A 20,231-nucleotide genomic window follows, 5' to 3' on the forward strand; every position below is an offset into this window, starting at 1 on the left:
AGCTTGTCTTGTTTATAGACAAGTTTTGGATAATACAGTTGAGCCTACATAGTATCTGAGTTGATATAATGATAACATATTATATAGAACTTTAAAATTTTAAAAATCACTTTTTTTTCCAATGACAATTTTATGAGGTAGGAAACAAGCATAATTACCCCATTTGGCAGATGAAGAACTGAAGATTCAGAAAAGTGAAGTAAATCCTTGGTGTTTAAATTTATGATTTGAGACAGAAAATGGGTAGTGAAGTTAGGGATAGGAATCATTTAGGTAGAGATGCAAATAGGTGCCTCCCTTATCTCTTTTCTTACACTCTTCATAACCCTCTTCCAAACTGGCTTCTGACTTCGTCTTTCCATCAAAACTGCTCCCTAGAAAGTCAAAAAAGGCAGGTGGCACAATGTTTAGAGCTACAGTCCTAGAGGTAGGAGGACTTGAATTCAAATTTGGTCTCAGATGCTGTGTGACAAGGCACTTAACCCTAAATGCCTACCCCCCCCCCAGAAAAGGAAAAAAAAGTAAGTAGTAGAGGCAGGATTTGAACCCAGGTTTTCTGATTTCAAGGTTAGTTCCTTTAAAAATTCATCTGCAGACACTTACTAACTTTATGAGCCTGGGAAAATAAATTAACTTCTTTCTGCCTTGGTTACTCATCTTTAAAATGAGAGGATAAAATGATATAACAGTAAAACATTTTGGAAACCTTATAATACTAAAAAAATGCTAGCTATTTTATTATTCTTATTCTTATTTTCATATGGTCACAGATTTAGAGCTGGAACCCTTTTTAGGTTTTTGCAAGGCAAATGGGGTTAAATGGCTTGCCCAAGGCCACACAGCTAGGTAATTATTAAGTGTCTGAGGCCAGATTTGAACTCAGGTACTCCTGACTCCAGGGCCAGTGCTTTATCCACTGTGCCACCTAGCCTCCCCTGAGCTAGAACTTTTTAACCATTTAACCATCAGGTTGGACTGCTTATTTTACAGATGAGGAAACTCAGGTATAGAGAGCTCTTTGAATCTTAAGTCATATAATTATTAAGTGTCTTTAGTAGATTTTGTACTCAGGTCTTTATGTCACTAAATATAGTACCTAATCCACTATATTCATTAGTTTCTCATAATTAGGAATCATAGTATGTAAGAGAATTTGAGTATGTTAATTGTCAAATATTATTCTTTTTATAAAATACATATATAAAACTGATTCAATGTCTTCAGAATCCCATCCTTCACTAAAATTTATAGAATAAGAAAAAAAAGAATCTTAAGAGGACAATATAAGCACTGATAAGCAGGAAAAAACTATGATCAGATTAAAAGGGAAATAAACAAAAGAGCATCAGGTTAGTGGACACAATCAATGAATCAGAATGGACTTAATATGTACCAGAAACTGTTTTAGAAGCTGAGGACCAAAAAAGAGAAGGCAAAAAAAATCCCCTTCCTGTCAGTTGGGAGCTAATCTTCTAGTGGAAGAGCAGCATATAAATCAATGGATACATGTAAGATATATAAGGAGTTTATGAGTAGTAATTTTGGAGAGAAATTGCCCAGGGACCAATTGAAGGTTTCATGAAAAACTTCTTGCATAAGATAGTATTTCAAGAAGAAGACAAAGTTAGGGAGACAGGAGAAGGTAGATAAGCTTGGGCAAACTGAGGCAAGAATTAAAAAAGAAATTGAAATGCCACTGAAGCAAAAGGAAGATCTATATGACTTTCTTCAAGGCAGCATTTTATGAAGGACGTATGTCATTGTGGAAAGAACACTGGTAATGGATTCATAAAGTATGCATTGGGGTACTGTGTCTAAAGTCTACCAGTTGTGTGAACTTAGTTATGCTCATTTCTCAGTCTCAAATTCTTCATCTGTATAACAAGCATAATGATTTTTATACCACACTAGGATGTTGTGAGGAAAGTATACTGTGCATCTTAAAACTTTATATGAATATGAACCATGTTAATTTTCATAACCTATTATTTAAGTCTAACTTTTTAACTTTTATTAAGTACAGGCTCTGTAGTAGGTGCTGATGATATAAAGAAAATGTTCTTTTGTTTTACTCAGCTAATGGAACATATTCAAAGATAAAATAAATCAAGGGATTGGATTTGAATAGGGGAAAGGTGTAGTTTGGAGGATAGGAAGAGAGTCATGAAGTACCAGAACTGAGCCTTGAAAGAAGAGGAAGTCTCTAAATGGTAAGGATGAGGAGAGACTGCATGTTAGCCATGGGAAGAATCCTGTAGGAAAGTAGAGATGGGAGAAGATTGTCAAACTCAGAGAATTGTGAATGGCTCATTTATTATGAGTGATGGAGGATCAAAGATATTATTCTCAAGATTTAGTGAATCATACTCATTTCAAGATTGTACTATGCTGTCACAACCTTCACCACATCACATAAGAGGTAAATGCTCCATAAGTCTACATTATAAGAAATAGATTTCCTCCCTGCCACTCCTTGCTGGGTCACTCCCTAAATTCTCCCTGGGAAAGTAGACTGGGACCCATTAGCTCCCCTTTGACCTAGACATGGAGAGTTCCTATTTTTCAGAATTAAGTACACAGCCCAATGACATAGAGACCTCTGAAGTCAAAACTTGAGCCATTTGAGCTACCAGGAAACTTTCCTCAGGTCTAACCTAGCCCTTAAGAAACGTATACTTCTATCTACTTCTTAGCCATGACTCCTGTCATGTAAGTTCCAAGTTCCAAATCCCCATCGATCTTGTACCAGCTATGTAGAAAGATTTCATTTCTAAAATTACAAATTGAAGGATCACAAATTATATGAGGGATACATGAAAACTTTTTTCCCATTAAAAATATTTCGATTAAAGAAATATCTCTAAAGAAAAACCTAACAATAGGAATGATGTAATGTTGATATAATAGTCTCTAAAAATTCATTGTTTTTAAAGAAATACTAGCACAGTATTTATATTTTATCAAGTGCTTATTTTATTTATCTTCAATAGTGCTGCTTACCAGCTTAGATGTGGGTGATGAAAAATCATATGGAATTGCTTCTATATTTTTTTCATTCATATGTGTACTTCTTCCAATGTGGCAAAACACAAATCTTCCCATGTTTTAAACTTTTATTTGTGCCTTCCCATAATTTCCTAACATAGGGAAGTTTTTGTATCCCTTGTTATTTTATGTGGATACCAACAAAGCATGTGGGCTGTCCATCAGTTATCTCTTTCTTTACTACCATGATTTTTTCTAAGTATTTTTTCAGATATGTTGAGATTTATATCACAAGGATTGAATAAGGACCTACAGTGTTTTAAGTACTCAGTTAAATACAGTGATGATTTTAAAATCATCTCAAATTTTAATTGAGGAAACTGAGGTAGACTAAGGTTAAGCTACTTGCTTAGGGTTGTACAGTTAGTAAATGTCTGGGACTGGATTTAAGCATCAGTCTTCCTGTTCTCAGGTTTAGTGCTTTATCCATTGAGTCCCTAGCTGTCTCTATGCCCTCAAAATTGTGTGCTATCCAACACAGACTTCCTTGGAATATTTGATCTGTCTACCTATTATTTCCACATTGCTTTCCTTAGTGCTATTTCTACATCCTCAAGATTGTGGATTGTGAAATTGTCATGTTTTACTCCAAATGTAATCACTATCTTCATGAGAAAAAGAACTTGTTATGGAAATCTTTGTAGTTGTATCTTTTTTTAGTCCTTCAAGTTTCATTCTTAATCTTCTTAAATAAAAGCTTCTTACCACGCTTTCTCTAAACTTTCTTTTTCTCTCCATTCCCAGTCCTCCTCCCCATTTTATAAGGCAATACTTGCCATATTTTTTATCATATTCCTATCTAATAATTTACAAATTAATTCACTTTAAGAGGTGGTTATAATGTTCATTTGGTTTTCTTGTTGTGGCTATTGATTTACATAAGTGAAACCTTCTTAGAAATCCTATCCAGGTCTATTCTTTTTCCCCTTTCCTATTTTGAAGGTTTTTTGGGGGGGTGGAGGGAAGGCTTAACAGCTTTTTGTAAATATGGTATTACTTCAATTGCATAATTTATCTTTTCATTTTATTCTTTCTTTTAATTTGTTATGGATTTTCATGTATGCCTACAACAAGCTTGATGACACATAGTTCACTTATGTAGAAGTGACTTCTCATTGGTAACTGGGTGTTTATTATCTATTAAAATAAAATAAATTTTATTTTGGGGGATGTTATTTGATGAATATTTATCTGATATCTCCTCTTTTCTTGGTGAAAGTATTCATCACCAAAGTTTGGCATATTTTGTTTCTTTTTCTACATAGTCACACAGCCAGGCAGTCAAGAAACATTTATTAAATGTTTACTTATATATACTAGGATTGTGCTAAGGACTAGGAATACAATGAAGAGGAAAGCACTCCTTATTCTCAAGGAACTTACATACTAATGGTAGAATGTGGAGTGAGAAGAGGGGAAAGATGTCATGAAAGTAAATTTATACATATTAGATCCAGACTCACAAAGATTGAGGGTATTCAGATTTGTGCTTTACGAAGATGCTTCCAGTGCTAATAATGTCTTGAACTGATTGTCAAGTTGATAGACTCCCAAATGGCTAAAATTTTAGTGGGAAAGATGCCCATAAAAATAATTTTTCAATGAACTGAGCCCAGTTTCATTTAAAGAAGAAACCAAAGAATATTTTGAGCATTATGAGTGATTAAGAATATTGAACTTTCCATGGTCACAAAAACAAAAGAAAGAAAGAATAGTTTATCTCATTCAGATGAAGAACAAATAAAGAAATTGTTAGAAAAGAGGTCATAAGATTGGAGAAATGTGAAATTAAAGTTTCCTACCCAAAGGAGGTATGCAGGTAACAATGGCAACAACAGAAAGGAGGAAGGGACACTTCGGCTGGTAGATAAAGTAGACCTTAGGGTTGTGTCTGAGGTCAGGGACAAAAATGGAACCAAAGATTTGATATTTATTATGATCAAGGATATAGTAATTACAATAATGCCTATGGTGGTGATCGAAATTATAGTAACTATAGTGGTTATAATTATACTGGGAATAATTATGGGAGCTATGGATATGGACAGAGATAGGAATACCACAGTGGTTAACAAAGTTCATATGGCAAATCATCTGGAGGGGGTAATAATCATCAAAACAGTTACCAAAAACATTGATGATGGACATGGACCAAACAGATGCAGATGCTCCAGCAACATTTTTTGCAGAGTGATGGCACTGAATGGAGGTGGTTTTCTGTTGACCTCAAATATCTATTTTACAAAAGATTTTTAATGTACATGATATAGCTGTGTCCAATTGTACATAGCATCTAATTTTTTTTACTTTGTTCTTTCCCATCTGTGTTATGACAAATGTGGATTTCTGTTGATACAATTTTTATTTGCATAAATTCATGTCAAATATTCTAAAAATTATACTACTTGTGATTATTTTTCTGTGTCAGGTATGAAATATCTTTGTAAAAATGTAATTTAAAATAAGCAATAATTGAGGCAGTTTATTTTCTAGAGAGTCATGAACATAGAAATAGTAGCCCTTTATAAAAAGCAAGCAGCAAACTTTGCTTTAGTTCTCTAATTCTCTTGAAAAAAGTTAATACAAAGAATTCATGTCTATATTTAAAATTATCTTAGAGATCCTAACATGCAAATGCAAGTGTTTGTCCACTGTGTGCATTCTTGAGATGTTTGTGGTGAGAAGTGTAATTCAGTTTATTGTAAATAGCTGAAATTGTTTCATTGGATTATAGATCCCTTGATTTTTATTTTATTTTTTTATTTAATATTTATTCTCATTTTGTACAATTAATGTTATTTTTACATTACTAAAATATTCTTAAGAGTAAACAAGATACCCCTCCCCCCATAAATATAGACTTGTTTCAGCGATAAAGTAAAGGGGAGAGAAAAAAATTAAAATAAAAAAATAGTAATAATTGTAGGTATGTCCAGGTGGCACAATGGACAGAGCACCAGCCCTAGAGCCACGAGCACCTGAGCCCACATCTGGCCCTGTACACCCAACAATCACCCAGCCGTGTGATATGCAAGCCACCCAAACCCCACTGCCCTGCAAAAACCAAAAAAAAGAAAAAAAAAAGAAAAAAGACCCAAAATAAAATAAAATAGTAATAATAGTAGGGGTGGCTGGGTGGTGGACAGAGAATTGGCCTTTGAGCCAGGAGCACCTGGGTCCAAATCCGGCCTCAGACACCCAAGGATCACCCTGCTATGCGGCCCCAGGCAGGCGACCCAGCCCCATTTGCCCTGCACCCCCCAAAAAATAATGATAATAAAAAATGTGCTTGAGTCTTTGTTCCAACACCAATAAATCTGTTGTGGGTGGATCATATTCTTTATGATAAGTCCATGGCAAAAGTTACTTCCATATTTTTCCACCATTGCCATTGCTGATCGCAACTCCCTCCTTTCTTATTTCTCTGCTACCATGTACTCTATTTTCTCTCTCCTTTCACTCTGACTCTGCTGTAGGGTTGTTGACTGGCTCAGCAGACAGATCCCTGGTCCTGGGGCCAAGTGGCCCCGAGCCCACATACCACCCCTTTGGCCCAGAATCCACCTGGCCCTGTGGTCCTGGACAGGCCATCCAATCCCACCCCCCCTGCAATAAGTAAAAAAAAGAAAATGTGTTATATCTGACCACTCTCCCTCCATGGTCCATCCTCTCCTCCATCACTCACATTACCCCCTTCCCCCTGTCACCCCCTCTCCTTCTTACTCCAAATGCCTATACCCCATTGAGTATATATGCTGTTTCCTCTCCTAACCACCTCTGATGAGAGCGAAGTTTCCCTCATTCCCCCTTGCCTTCCCCCCTTCCATATCATTGCAATAGCTCATTATAATAAAGAAAAATCTTATTATATGAAATATCTTGGCCTATTCCCTCTCTCCTTTTTCTTTCTCCCATTACATTTCCCTTTTTTTCTATTGACTCCATTTTTACACCATATTTTATCTTAGAATTCAGCTTTCTCCTGTGCTTCAACTATAAAAGCTCCCTCTACCTGCTCTATTAACTGAGAAGGTTCATATGAGTACTATCAGTGTCATTTTTCTATACAGGAATACATGCAGTTCATCATCATTAAGTCCCTCATATTTCTCCCCTCTCCTCCAATCTCCATGCTTCACCTGAGTTCTGTATCTGAAGATCAAACCTTCTGTTCAGTTCTGGCCATTCCAAAAGGAACATTTGAAATTCCCTGGTTCATTGAAAGTCCATCTTTTTCCCTGGAAGAAGACATTCAGCCTTGCTGGGTAGTTGATTCTTGGCTGCATTCTAAGCTCTTTTGCCTTCCGGTATGTTGTATTCCAAGCCCTACGAGCTTCCAATGTAGTTGCTGCTAAGTCCTGTGTGATCCCGACTGCAGCTCCACAATATTTGAACTGTGTCCTTCTGGCTGCTTGTAATATTTTCTCTTTGACTTGGGAGTTCTGGAAGTTGGCTATAATATTCCTGGGGGTTGGGATCTTTTTAAAGCATTCTTCTCCTCAATAACTTTTTGAACTGTTTTATCCATTTGACCTAAGCTGTTTTTTAGCATGCTATTTTCTTCAGCATTTTTTTGGATTTCCTTGACTAAGCTGCTGACTTCATTTTCATGTTTTTCCTGCATCTCTCCCCTTTCTTTTTCCAGTTTTTCATCCAACTCCCTCATTTGATTTTCAAAGTCTTTTTTGAGCTCTGTCATAGCCTGGGCCCAATTTCTGTTTTTCTTGGAGTCTTTAGATGTAGGAGCTTGTGCTTCCTCATCTTCAGACCGAGTATTTTGAGCCTTCTTGGGCTCATTTGTGAAACATTTCTCAATTGTGTTCTTCTTTTTTCTCTGCTTGCTCATTTTTCCCAGCCTGCGCTTGTTTTGGGGGTGCTTCCTGATCTTTTGTGACACTCACACAAGGGTCTCAGTGTGTGAGGCTCTGTCCTTCCTCCTGGTCTGTGAATGACCATATGCACCGCCCTCTGCCACGGGGCTGAGGTGGGGGGGGCCCTGCTGCTCTTCTGGGGGGGCCTAGACTGGGATCAAGATCTGAATGTGGTCAGAGCCCCAGATTCCTGTTCCAGGGACAGAGGACAGAGCTCTGCAGTCTCTCTTCACTCCCCTCCCTAGGTTCAATGGGCTCATACCCTGGAGGCTCCTGCTTACCAGCTCCTCCTGGATCTGGGCTGCTGAAAGACCACCTTACTAGCTGTGTGACCTGCAGGCTGGGCTCCACGTGCTCGCTCTGGCAGAGGTCCCCCTCTGTTCCCCCACTTTGTGCCCGGTGTTCCCCGGGGCGCAGGTCAGGAAACTGCCCCCTCTGCTGTGAGCTGCAGCTCCCAGCCCCCTGGGGCTGCCTCCCGGAGGCTGAAGTTCTTTTGCTCTGGCAGGCCACCCCTCTGGCGGGCCGCCCCTCCGACCCCGGGGAGTAGAGCCTTTCTGCTCTTTTCCAGGTTACCTTGATTAGGAGAACTGCCTCATTCTGTCTCTGGAAAGTTTAATTAGAGTCCTTAGCTTATGAGTTTTATCAGAGAGCACCTAAGACTGGATCCTTTCTTGTCGCCATCTTGGCTCCGCCCCCCGATTTTTATTTTCAAGAGGTTTACCTTTTAAATTAAAAACCATAAAATATGACACTGTTTTTAATTGATATTTTATTTTATTTTTCCAATTACATATTATGAAAGTTTTTCAACATTCATCCACATGCATAGTTTAAGTTACATGATTTTCTTCCACCCTTCCTTCCTACATTCCCCCTCCCCCCTTCAGTGGCAAACAGTCAGTTTGATATTGTACATAACACATGTTTAATATGTTTACAGATTAGTAATTTTTGGTATAGGGAATTAGGAATAAGGGAAAAGAAAGGAGCCCATGGAATGGGAAAGAAATATATAAGAGAAACTTTTTTTAAAAAGTGAGTATAGGGGAGGCTAGGTGGTGCAGTGGATAAAGCACCGGCCCTGGAGTCAGGAGTACCTGGGTTCAAATCCGGTCTCAGATACTTAATAATTACCTAACCTTGTGGCCTTGGGCAAGCCACTTAACCCCATCTGCCTTGCAAAAACCTAAAAAAAAAAGGTGAGTGTAGTATATTTTAGTGAGTTTACCAATTTGAAACTGGATCAAAGATTAATGTGGGCAAGATTTTCAGTATAGAATTATAAGTGAATGAATTGTACTCTGAAGTAGTGTATGATGTCACTATCATTGCCAAATCACAAATAATATTCTAAATAAAGATTATTTTTCCATTTTTGAATGAAAAAAATCTTAGTAATGATAGGCACAGAAGCTGATTGAGGTACGAGGATTTGGTCAAATCAACTCTTTCGAAAAATCACCTTGTCAGCTAAATGGAGGATAGATTGAAATGGGAAGAGATCAGAAGCTGCTAAAGATCAGTTAATGGACGATTTAAAGAGTGTAGTAAGTAGGTAGAGAGGTAATAAGAGTCTAAACTAAAGTTGTAGGTATGTGAATTGAGAAAAGTGTATGCATAAGGAAGATGTCAAGATAGTAGAAATATTTTTTTTTGGAATTGATTAGATATGTGAAAAGAGAGAGGAAAAAAATAACATCAAGATTGTGAATCTCAGTAACTGGAGGAATTTTGTTACCCTCAAGATATTAGGAGACACTGTTTTTCTAGAGCTAAGGCCTAGCAAATAAGTTGGGTATGGAATAACAGCAAATCTTTGTGCTCACCCTCTGGATGATTTCCCTCTCTGACAAAATGCGTAATTTTGTATTGTTTTGACTAGTAACAGATGTTTTGAGATAGGACAAGTACCCATATTCCAGTCGTGGAGCCCTCCTATGAATAAAACTTCTTTAATTGTTGCTGTTACCCCTCATTGTCAGGGCTACAGATCACTGATAAGTTATTTGTTCAGGTCCCCCCACTGGGGCAGGGCCCTGGCACTTGTGGCTTGTTTCCTTATTGCTTGAAAACCATTTCCCTCAGTTTGAAATTGAATTTCTGTTTGATTCCCAACTCTCCTCTCTCTAGCTTTCTCTGTTTGGTTCCAGACATCCACAGTTAAGAGACCAGTTTGGTCCAAATTGATTTTTCTCCTTCATTTTTGGAGAAGAACAAAATGATATCACTATGTTTGAGACAAATTACGTTGTGTCCGACTGTGGCCGATCAGACCAATATGCGCTCAGAATGCTCTAACACAGGTTGAGCACAAATAGTCCATGTAAGCATTGGGGATGGGTATTCTAAATTTATGGATGTCATATTTCTTTGAACTGCTTCAATTCTGCCCTCCTCAGCTGATGGGTGATCCCGTGCCAGTGTTTTTCATGCTGTACAATCAATTCTTAAGTTCTTCATGGAGACCTTCAGGGTGTCCCAGTATTGCTCCTTCTTACCATCTTGAGAGCATTTGCCCTCTGTGAGTTCTCCATAAAACCTTTTTTTTTTTTAGCAAGCTTAGGTCTGGCATTCTAAGGATGTATCCAGTCCATTGCAGTTGCGCTGTCTGTAGTGATATTGGAATGCTAGGCAGTTTAGTTCCAGAAAGGACCTTGGTGTCCAGTATCATCTCCTCCCAGGTGATCTTCAGAATATTCTTAAGACAATTTAAATGGAAGTGATTCAGTTTCCTGACATGGTGCTGGTGGACTGTCCAGATTTCACAGGTATATAGCAATGAGATCAGTACAACAATTCTGTAGACCATCACTTTGGTAGTCAGCCTAATACCTCTTCTCTTCCATACTTCCTTTTGAAGACTCCCCAAAACTGAGATAGCTCTGGCAATGAGAGTGTCAACTTCATTTCCAATGTGTACCTCTTTGGAAAGGACACTGCCAAGGTAAGTGAACTTATCTACACTCCTCAAAACTTCTTCATTTTCTGTAATCAGTGATTCCACATATGGATAGTGTGATGCTCTTTACTAGAGCACCTGGGTTTTCTTGGTGTTCATTGTTAGACAAAAATGAGCACAAGCAGCAGAGAATTGATCCATAGTTTCAGAGCCTGCATTGACTGCCCAAATCATCTGCAAACAGAAGATCATGCACCAACACTGCTTCCACTTTGGTCTTGGCTTATAGCCTTTTCACGTTGAAGAATTTGCCTCAATACAGTAGCTGAGCTTGAGGCCATGTTTATCCTCAGTGAAGGTATTTGATAACACGGTTGAAAACATCATGCTAAAAACTTTGGGAGCAAGGACACATTCTTGTTTCACTCTATTGGTGACTGGGAAATCTCGTGAGCATTGTCCACTATCCACAACCCGGGCATGCACACCATCCTGAAATTGTTGTACAATACTGATGAGCTTCTCCAGGTAACTAAATTTTGACATAATTTTCTATAAACCCTCATGACTGACAGTATCAAAAGTCTTGGTCAGATGTACAAATGTTGTATAAAGACCTTTGTTCTGTTCCTGGCATTTTTCCCTGGAGTTATTGGGCAGCAAACACCAGATGGACTGTTCTTCTACCCTTTGTGAAACCATACTGGCTGTCAGGAAGGTAACCAACTTCCAGGCAAAGGATCAGCTTATTGAAAAGGATTCTGTCAAGTATCTTACCAGCAATGATTAAAAGAGAAATACCCTTGTGATTGTCATAGAACAATCTATTCTCTTTACTTTTTAGAGATGGACATGGAGGTATCCTGGAATTGTTTGGGCATAACTTCTTCATGCCATATAACCTGGAAAATTTCAATCAGCTTTTGGATGAACAATGGACCTTGTAGATCCCAGGGAATAGAATCAGCACCAGGTTCTTTGCCACTTGAAAGGAGTCTAATGGTATTCAAAACCTCTTCTTCAGCTGGAACTTCAGCTAGGGACTGATTGACATCAATGTCTTCTGTATTGATTGATGATGGTCTGTTAAGAACACTATGGAAGTGTTCCACTCTCTAGGATCATGGGACAAGAATAATAGAGATGTTTAGAGGAATGGAATACTGTATTTCCCCATGTATAAGACACGCTCAACTTTTGGGCCCGAAATTTGAAAAAAAAAATGTATTACATAAAATTATTGAACTCAAGTTTTATTCATCATGAAATTCAAGGACCTTCAGCTTTCAGGCATCTTTTGGGCTAGTCTGGTGCATGTACACATGCTTAATTCCATTTCATTTCATGCACTTTGAAGCACAAATTATGTCCTCCTTTGAAATCAGTAACTTCTTTTTTATCAGAAATTCTTCTGGCCTCATGCTGTTCCATCTTTGTGTACACAGGAATTCCAGTGGCCCTTTGTTCTTCAATCCATCTCTTCAATTCCCTTTCTAAATCAGGCAGTTTTGTTGTCTTGCTTCTCATGGCCTTCTATCATGACATTTTTAGTGGAGTTTCTTCTTCCCATAGCTATTCTTGGATTGTTTTCTCAGTTAGAGGAAGACCAAATTGATGTTCTGCAGCACAATTTCCATTCACCTTGCAAACTGGATCTCTTTGTTTTTTAGGTTTTTTTCTTTTTTGCAAGGCAATGGAGTTAAGTGACTTGCCCAAGGCCACACAGCTAGGTAATTATTAAGTGTCTGAGGCTGGATTTGAATTCAGGTACTCCTGCCTCCAGGACTGATGCTCTATCCACTGTGCCACCTAGCTGCCCCTGGATATCTTTTAACTTGAATTCACCGCTGTATAAAAATCTTTTCTGAGTCATTTCTAGGCAGAATGTGGCAAAAAGTAACCTAATATACCGGTAACAAATGCAAAACAAGCACAAAAAGCAGGAAATACAAGTAAAAAGAAACCCCTATAATTACTGTATAAGAAGCTCCCAAGTTTTAGACTCCAAATGTTTTTGAAAAAGGGTGCATTTTATATATGGGGAAATATGATACTTTGAAGGAAAAATGAGGTTTATTTTGGACATGTGAACCTGGACATGTGAAATTTGACATGTCTAAGAGTAAGAAATATTGTACAAAAATACTTCCTTGCACCTTTGCCTTTTTTCATGACTAGAAAATAAATTAAACAACTAAGTCAAATAGTGATCTGTTGATCTAAAAGAATCATAAATACCAAAATAAATGTCTTCTACCTAAGGCTGTAGTTTGCCATGCTGTCCATTGGTAAACAAAATATTTGCTTAAGATGCAAATGTTTTCCAATGGGAGTTTCTTGATTAGAATATATAGTGCTTAATTCCTCTGTTATAAGATCACAAAGATTTTTTTCAAAAATTTTCACTTGGAAGTATTTTCTTCAAACTATTTACAACATCCTTGGGAATTATAATAGTTTTAAAAAATTTCTTCATCATTCATAATTATTTTGAAAAACATCCTTCTATGACTTGATCTACATAGTTTAAATAGAATGGAGAGCTGTGTAATGGTCCATTATTGCACATCTATTTATTTTAACTTCTTTTTATTTTCCAAAGTACTTTCTAATCTATGAACTGATGTTATGCTTACCAAAGCTCTGTGAGGTGTGTGAATCAATCATATTGTATATATTATATATTTAAGGAAATTCAGTAATGATTAGTCTGACTGCCTCATACAATCTAAGACATTGTTGCTAAATATGCTGGAATCAGAAGTATAGTGTCCTTACTCTCAAACTAGCTCATTCTATTAGGTTGGTCTCTCTCTCTCTCTCTCTCTCTCTCTCTCTCTCTCTGTCTCCCCATTCCTCTTTTCTCCCCTCTTCTCCCCTGTCCCCCCTCCCCTCCCCTGTTCCCCTTCCCTCCCCTTCCCTCCCCTCCCTGCCCTCTCCTCTCTTCTCCTCTCTCCTCCCCTCTCCTCCCCTCCCCATCCCTCCCCTCCCCTCGGTTGTTAAGTTATTATATAGAGGAAAACAGTTCCCAGACAAGGTCCATGGAGATATACATTATTAAATGTTTACATTCAAATTTAGCTTGATTTAAATAATAAGCATAAACATTCAAATTTGAGGAACTTGGTAAAACCCAAGACCTGAATGGCTTCCAAGCAATCCTTTAGTCATGGGACTCCCTGGGAATATCTCTGAGGTCAGCCAATGAGTAACTATATCAAACTAGGTTAAAACAATGCTAATAAATCAAATTTTCCAAACACAATAAAATGCGTCTTACTTAATGTATTACACTATCAGTCAGTCATTTAAAGTATGAAGAATATTTTGCCATAGTTTAAGCATTCCTAAGATATAAAATATATACAAGTAGGCATATTACAGGACATGGGCAATTTGGAGCAAGATTTGGAAGAAGGAAACCAGACTTCCCATCCTGGTTCTAACTGGACAATTCACTTTTCTCTGAGTCTCACTGTCCTCATCTGTAAAATGAGGATCTGGATAAGGGATTCCATTATTTTAATTTTTCCCTAATTTTAGAAATTTATTTCCAGAAATGGTAGGGTTATTAGATATCAATTTTAGCATTATTTTCTTTTAAATTATGAGTTTCAAATTCTCTCCTTCCCTCCCACACCCAGTCATTGAGAACAAAACAAATATATAATTTATTCATGTGAAATAATGAAAGCCATATTTGCAAGTTAGCTATAATTTTATAAAGGTAAATGAAGTGAAAAAAATTACACTAATTTTGTACTCAGTTTATCAATTTTCTCTCTGAAGGGGTATACTATTTTTTTTTCATCATGAGTACTTTGGGATTGTTTTGGAATCATTGAATTGATCATACTAGTCAAATTGTTCACAGTTGATCATCATTAGAAAACTGCTATTACTGTGCCCAATTATCTTCCAGTTCTCATTTCTTTTTGAATCAGTTCATGGATGTCTTTCCATGGTTTTCTGAAATGACCCCTTCTTTTGCACCAGCACTATTGTACTCCATCTCAATCATCTGCTGCAATTTGTTCAACCATTTCCCAATCAATGAACATCCCCTTGATCTATATAGGAAAGAGATCAAAGGAAAAGGAAAAATATGTATATGCATATATACCTATATATACATATACATATATATACACTATATATATATGTATACACTATATATATATACACACATATATATATATATAGCAGAATACTTTCCTTTTATTTATGTTTTTCATTACTACAATAGTCATGTTGTAAAAATATACTTAATCCTCCCCCTCTCCATAAAGAAAGAGAAATCTTAGGAAAAATTAAATGAAAGAGAAAAAAGGTGTGCTTCAGTTTGTATTCAGATTCCATTGACTGTTTTGGGGATGGATAGCATTCTTTATCATAAGTCCCTCAGAGAAATTGCTTCAATATTTTTTCCTACAGTTGTTATTGCTAACTGTATTTCCCTTCATCCTATTCCTCCCCACACTCATTTATTCTATTCTCTCTCTCCTTTCACCCTATCCCTCCTCAAAAGTGTGTAGAATCTGCCTATTCTCTAACACGATCTTCCCTCTCTTCTATCACCTTTGCCCTCTGCTCCCCTTCCCATCTCTGCTTTCTCCCATTCCTTTCCTCTCCTACTTTCGTCTATCTATCTTGACCTATCTATCTTGACCTTTTCTACTAGGATAAGATAGATTTCTATATCTAATTAAGAATGTTTTTTATTTCCTCTCTAGCCACTTCCTATGAGTGTGAAGTCTCACTTGTTCTCCCCTCACCTTCTCCCCTTCTACTTCATTGCAAAATCTTTTTCTTGCCTCTTTTATATGATATAACTTATCCTGTTCTACCTCTCCTTTCCCTTTCTTCCTTAACATTCCTTTCTCCCCTATTAACTCCATCTTTATAATATATCATCACATTCAGCTCCCTTCTGTTCCTTGTCTATATATGCTCCTTCCAAGTTCTTTTGCCATTCAGAATATCATATTCCAAGCCCTAAAAGCTCTTAATGTAGAATTTGCTAAATCTTGTTTTCCTGACTATAACTTCATGATATTTGAATTATTTCTTTCTGACTGCTTGTAATATTTCCTCCTTGACTTGAAAGTTCTGGAATTTGGCCATAATAGTCTTGGGAGTTTTTATTTTGGATTCTCTTTCAGGAGGTGATTGGAGGATTCCCTAAATTTCTCTTTAACCCTCTGCTTATAAGATATTGGACAATTTTTTTCTGCATTATTTCTTGGAAAATGAAGTCTAGGTTCTTTTCTGGTCTGGAATTTCAGGTAGCCCAATTATTTTTAAATTATCTCTAAACTGGATCTATTTTCAGGTCAATTGTTTTTTGAATGAGATATATCAAATTTTCTTCTAGTTTTTTTTATTATTTTGGTTTGTTTTATTATTTCTTGATTTCTCCCAAAGTCATCAGCTTCCCTTAGATTCATTCTATATTTGAAGGAATTTTTTTCAGAGAATTTGTGAATCTCCTTTTCATTGGCCAATTCTTCCTTTTAAGGTACTCTTCTCCTCCTTGACCTTTCAGACTTTCCCCCCCTTTTTAAAACCTAAACTATTTTCTTTGGTATTTTTTTGTATCTCCTCCAAGCTGCTGACTTGGCTTTCTTGATTTTCTTGCATCTCGTTCATTTCCCTTTTCAATTTTTTCTCTAACCTCTCTTACTTGATTTTTAAAATCTTTTTTTTGAGCTCTTCCATAGCCTTCATGTTTTCATATTTTTCTTGGTGCTTTTGGATACAGAAGCTTAGACATTGTTATCTTCTGGGTATGCATTTTGATCCTCAATGGGACCAAAGTAATTGTCTATGGTCTGATTTTTTTCCCTCTTCTGTTAGCTCATTTTCCCAGACTATGATTTGATTTTGACTCATTGTTAAGGTGGACACTGCTTCCAGTGTGGAGGATGGCAAGGTTTTGAGGGTTTTTTCAGTTGATTTCAGGGACACCCCCCAAAGGACCTCAATTCCTTCAAGGTCTTATGAAAGACTCTGACTGTTCTTCTGGCCTGTGTTCTGGCCTGTAGATGATCATAAGCTCTCCCCTCTTCACTGGAACTGAGTAGGCTTCCTGTTCCACTATGGTAGTAAAGCTCCTTTTTCCTGAATCTAGGGCCTAGACTGTGACCTGCATTTGCAGAGGAACAAGGCAACAGAGTCCTACCTCAGAAGCAGCAGAGAGCTCTCCGAAGTCTCCCCCTACCATTTTACCATCCATGGGTTGAGTGCTTTGGAAGCAGTTGCCAGGTGGCCCCCTGCTGGTTGGCTCCTCTGCTCCAGGGTCCCTGCCAGTCTGCCCTGAGGTCTGTGTTGGTCTGGGCTCTGCACTCACTTTGGTGCATTGGTTTTCCTTCTGACCTTTCAAAGTGTCCTTGGCAATCCCTAGACTGAGAGGTCTGGAAACTGACCTGCCCTCAAGGATCCAGGTATCCCCAGGGACCCAGGCACTCCATGGGCTGTTGCTGGATCACTGGAGCCAGGTCTGCATCCTTTACAAACCCTAGTGTAAATTGATCTTTTATACAGATCTTCAAATCTGTCTTGGGCTAGAAAATTGTTTTACTCAGTCTTTCTGTGGGTTCTGCCACTCTAGAATGTGGTTAGAGTCTCTTTATGGAAGTATTTGGAGTGGTCTGGGGGACAGCTGCTGAGATTTTCTGCCTCCACTCTACCATCTAAGTCTTGACCCTCTGAGGACAAAAATATTTATCTCAGCTTTTTGTAGTGGCAAAGAATTGAATATCAAGGGGATGCTCATTGGTTGGGGACTGACTGAAAAAGTTGTGGCATATAATTGAGATGGAGTACTGTTATACCACTGGAAATGATAGGATTCATTTCAGAAAATGTATGGAAAGACATCTATGAATTAATGCAAAAAGAAATGAGATGAACTAAGACATCATTGATACAGTAACAGCAATATTATGATAATGATCACCTGTGAAAGATTTGCCTAGTATGATCAATACAGTGATCCAAGATATCCCAAAGGAGTCATGATGAAAAATGTTATGCACATTCAGAGAGAGAATTGATGAACTCTCAGTACAAACTGAAATATAATTTTCTTACTTTCTTGTATACCTCGTTCATGTGAGAAAATTTTCCTTATTCCATCTCTCCTTTCCCTTTTCTCCCACAGCAGCCTTCATTCTTTTCATTCATTTTTTTAGTTTTTTCAAGGCAAATAGGGTTAAGTGGCTTGCCCAAGGCCACACAGCTAGCTAAGTGTCTGAGGTCGGATTTGAACTCAGGTCCTCAGGTCCTCCTGACTCCAGGGCCAGTGCTCTGTCCACTGTGCCACCTAGCCACACCCCATTCATTTTTGAAAAAAAACATTTCAACATAATTGACTCATACCCATGCCCTCTTTCTGTGTGAACTTCTTTTAACAGTTCTAGTAAAGATGATATTCTTACCATATAGGAATTTAAACAGATTAATTTTAGAGAGTCATTTATAATTACTCTTTCATGTTTACCTTTTTAATGCTTTTCTTGAGGTTTCTGTTTAAATGCCATTTTTTAAAATTCAGCTCTGGACTTTTCATCAGGAATGTTTGAAAGAATTCTCTTTAAATATCCATTTTTCTCAGTTTTACTGAGTAGGTGATTCTTGGTTGTAATACTAGCTACTTTGCCTTCTAGAATATCATATTCTAAGCCCTCTGCTCCTTTAACATGGAAACCACTTAATTCTGTGTGATCCTGACTGTGTTTCCACAAAATTTAAATTATTTCTATTTGGTTGCTGAGGCTCTATAATATTTCTGGAATTTTCTTTTTAGGATCTCTTTCAGGCAGTGATAGGTACATTCTCTCAATTTCTGTTTTACCCTTTGAGTATAAGATATCAGGGAAGATTTCCTTGATAATTTCTTGAAATTTGATATCTACATACTTTCTTTGATACTAGCTTTCAGGTAGTTCAATAATTCTGTAATTATTTCTCCTCAATAAATTTTCCTGCATTCCTCATTCTGTCTTCCCCTCCCTCTGTCCTATTTTTTTTGCTCTATCACTTTTATTGCTTTTTAAAAATCTTTTGAAAATTCTTATAGGTCTTGGGTCCAATTAACCTTTGTCTTTGAAGCTTTCCTTTCCATTTTTGCCCCTGTTTTGTTTTTCTTCTGGGTCTTGGTCTTCCTTGCTATCTCTTTTTTTTTTTTAGGTTTTTGCAAGGCAATGGAGTTAAGTGGCTTGCCCAAGGCCACACAACTAGGTAATTATTAAGTGTCTGAGGCCAGATTTGAACTCAGGTACTCCAGGGTCGGTTCTCTATCCACTGTACCACCTAGATGCCCCTTCCCTGCTATCTTAATTTATTTTTGTGGTCAATTTTTATTGTTTCTATTATTTGCTCATTTAGTAACTTATTTCTTGACTTTGGACTTTATTTTTAAGTTGGACTCTGCTCATCTAGATTGGGGATAGACACCCCAGATTAAAAGCTTTTTCATGCCTTTGTTTTAACAAATAGATGTGGTTTACTGCAATTTTTTTTTATTTTTGTGATTCCATCCTTGGTAGTGTGATCCTGAAGAGCTATGCTCAATGTTATTATGGTCTTTACAAAGAAGTGCTCCTCTGAAGCCCCTCATTAGCATCCCTTTGAAGCCATGTTCCCTGCTTCCTTGTCATCAACTAAAAGTATGCTTTTCCTTCCTAAAACTAGGATCCAGAACTGTATATAAACAATAGAGTTGCCAGGCTTCTCTGAAATCCTATCCCTCCTGATTTCTAATAGAACAGTAGCGTTTCATAATATACACAGACCATAATTAATGGACATTCACATGATTTCCAATTCTTTCCTATCACAAAGAGAGCTTCCATGAATATTTTTGTACAAGTGATGTTTTTACCCTTTTTTCATGATTTCTTCATGGGATAGACTCAGGAAAAGTATTGTGGGATTTAAGGATATGCTCATTTCTATTGGCCTTTGGGCATAATTCCAAATTGTTCCACCAACAATGCATTAGTGTCGCCTATTTCCCACATCCCTTCCAACACTGCTCATTGTCGTTTCTGGTCATATTGGCCAATCTGAGAGGGATGAGGTAGTACCTCAGAAATACTTTAATTTGAATTTCTCTAATCAGTAATGATTTGGAGCAATTTTCCATATGACAATGGATAGCTTTGATTTCCTCATCTGTAAATTCTCTTTGCATATTCTTTGACCATTTGTCAATTGGGGAAATGGATTGGTTTTTTTTTTTGTAATTTTGACTCAGTTCTCTATATATTTTAGAAATGAGTCCTTGTCAGAAATACTAGTTGTAATAATTGTTTCCCAATTTACTACATTTTCTTTTGATCTTGGTTGCAGTGGGTTTGTTTGTGCAAAAGATTTTTAATTTAATGTAATAAAAATTATCTAGTTTGCTTTTA

The 20,231-nt window shown here is 37.2% G+C and overlaps 1 long non-coding RNA gene and 1 pseudogene across 3 annotated transcripts in view; both read left to right on the plus strand.

The window, feature by feature from the left end:
• Positions 1 to 5,183, plus strand: part of LOC141487930 (heterogeneous nuclear ribonucleoprotein D-like) — a 76,343-nt pseudogene extending 71,160 nt beyond the window's left edge.
• LOC141488318 (uncharacterized) overlaps positions 1 to 20,231 on the plus strand; it is a 256,526-nt gene that overhangs the window by 163,467 nt on the left and 72,828 nt on the right. The window lies entirely within an intron of this gene.

Source organism: Macrotis lagotis, chromosome 5 (genome assembly GCF_037893015.1).
Source record: "Macrotis lagotis isolate mMagLag1 chromosome 5, bilby.v1.9.chrom.fasta, whole genome shotgun sequence".
Lineage (NCBI taxonomy): Eukaryota > Metazoa > Chordata > Mammalia > Peramelemorphia > Peramelidae > Macrotis > Macrotis lagotis.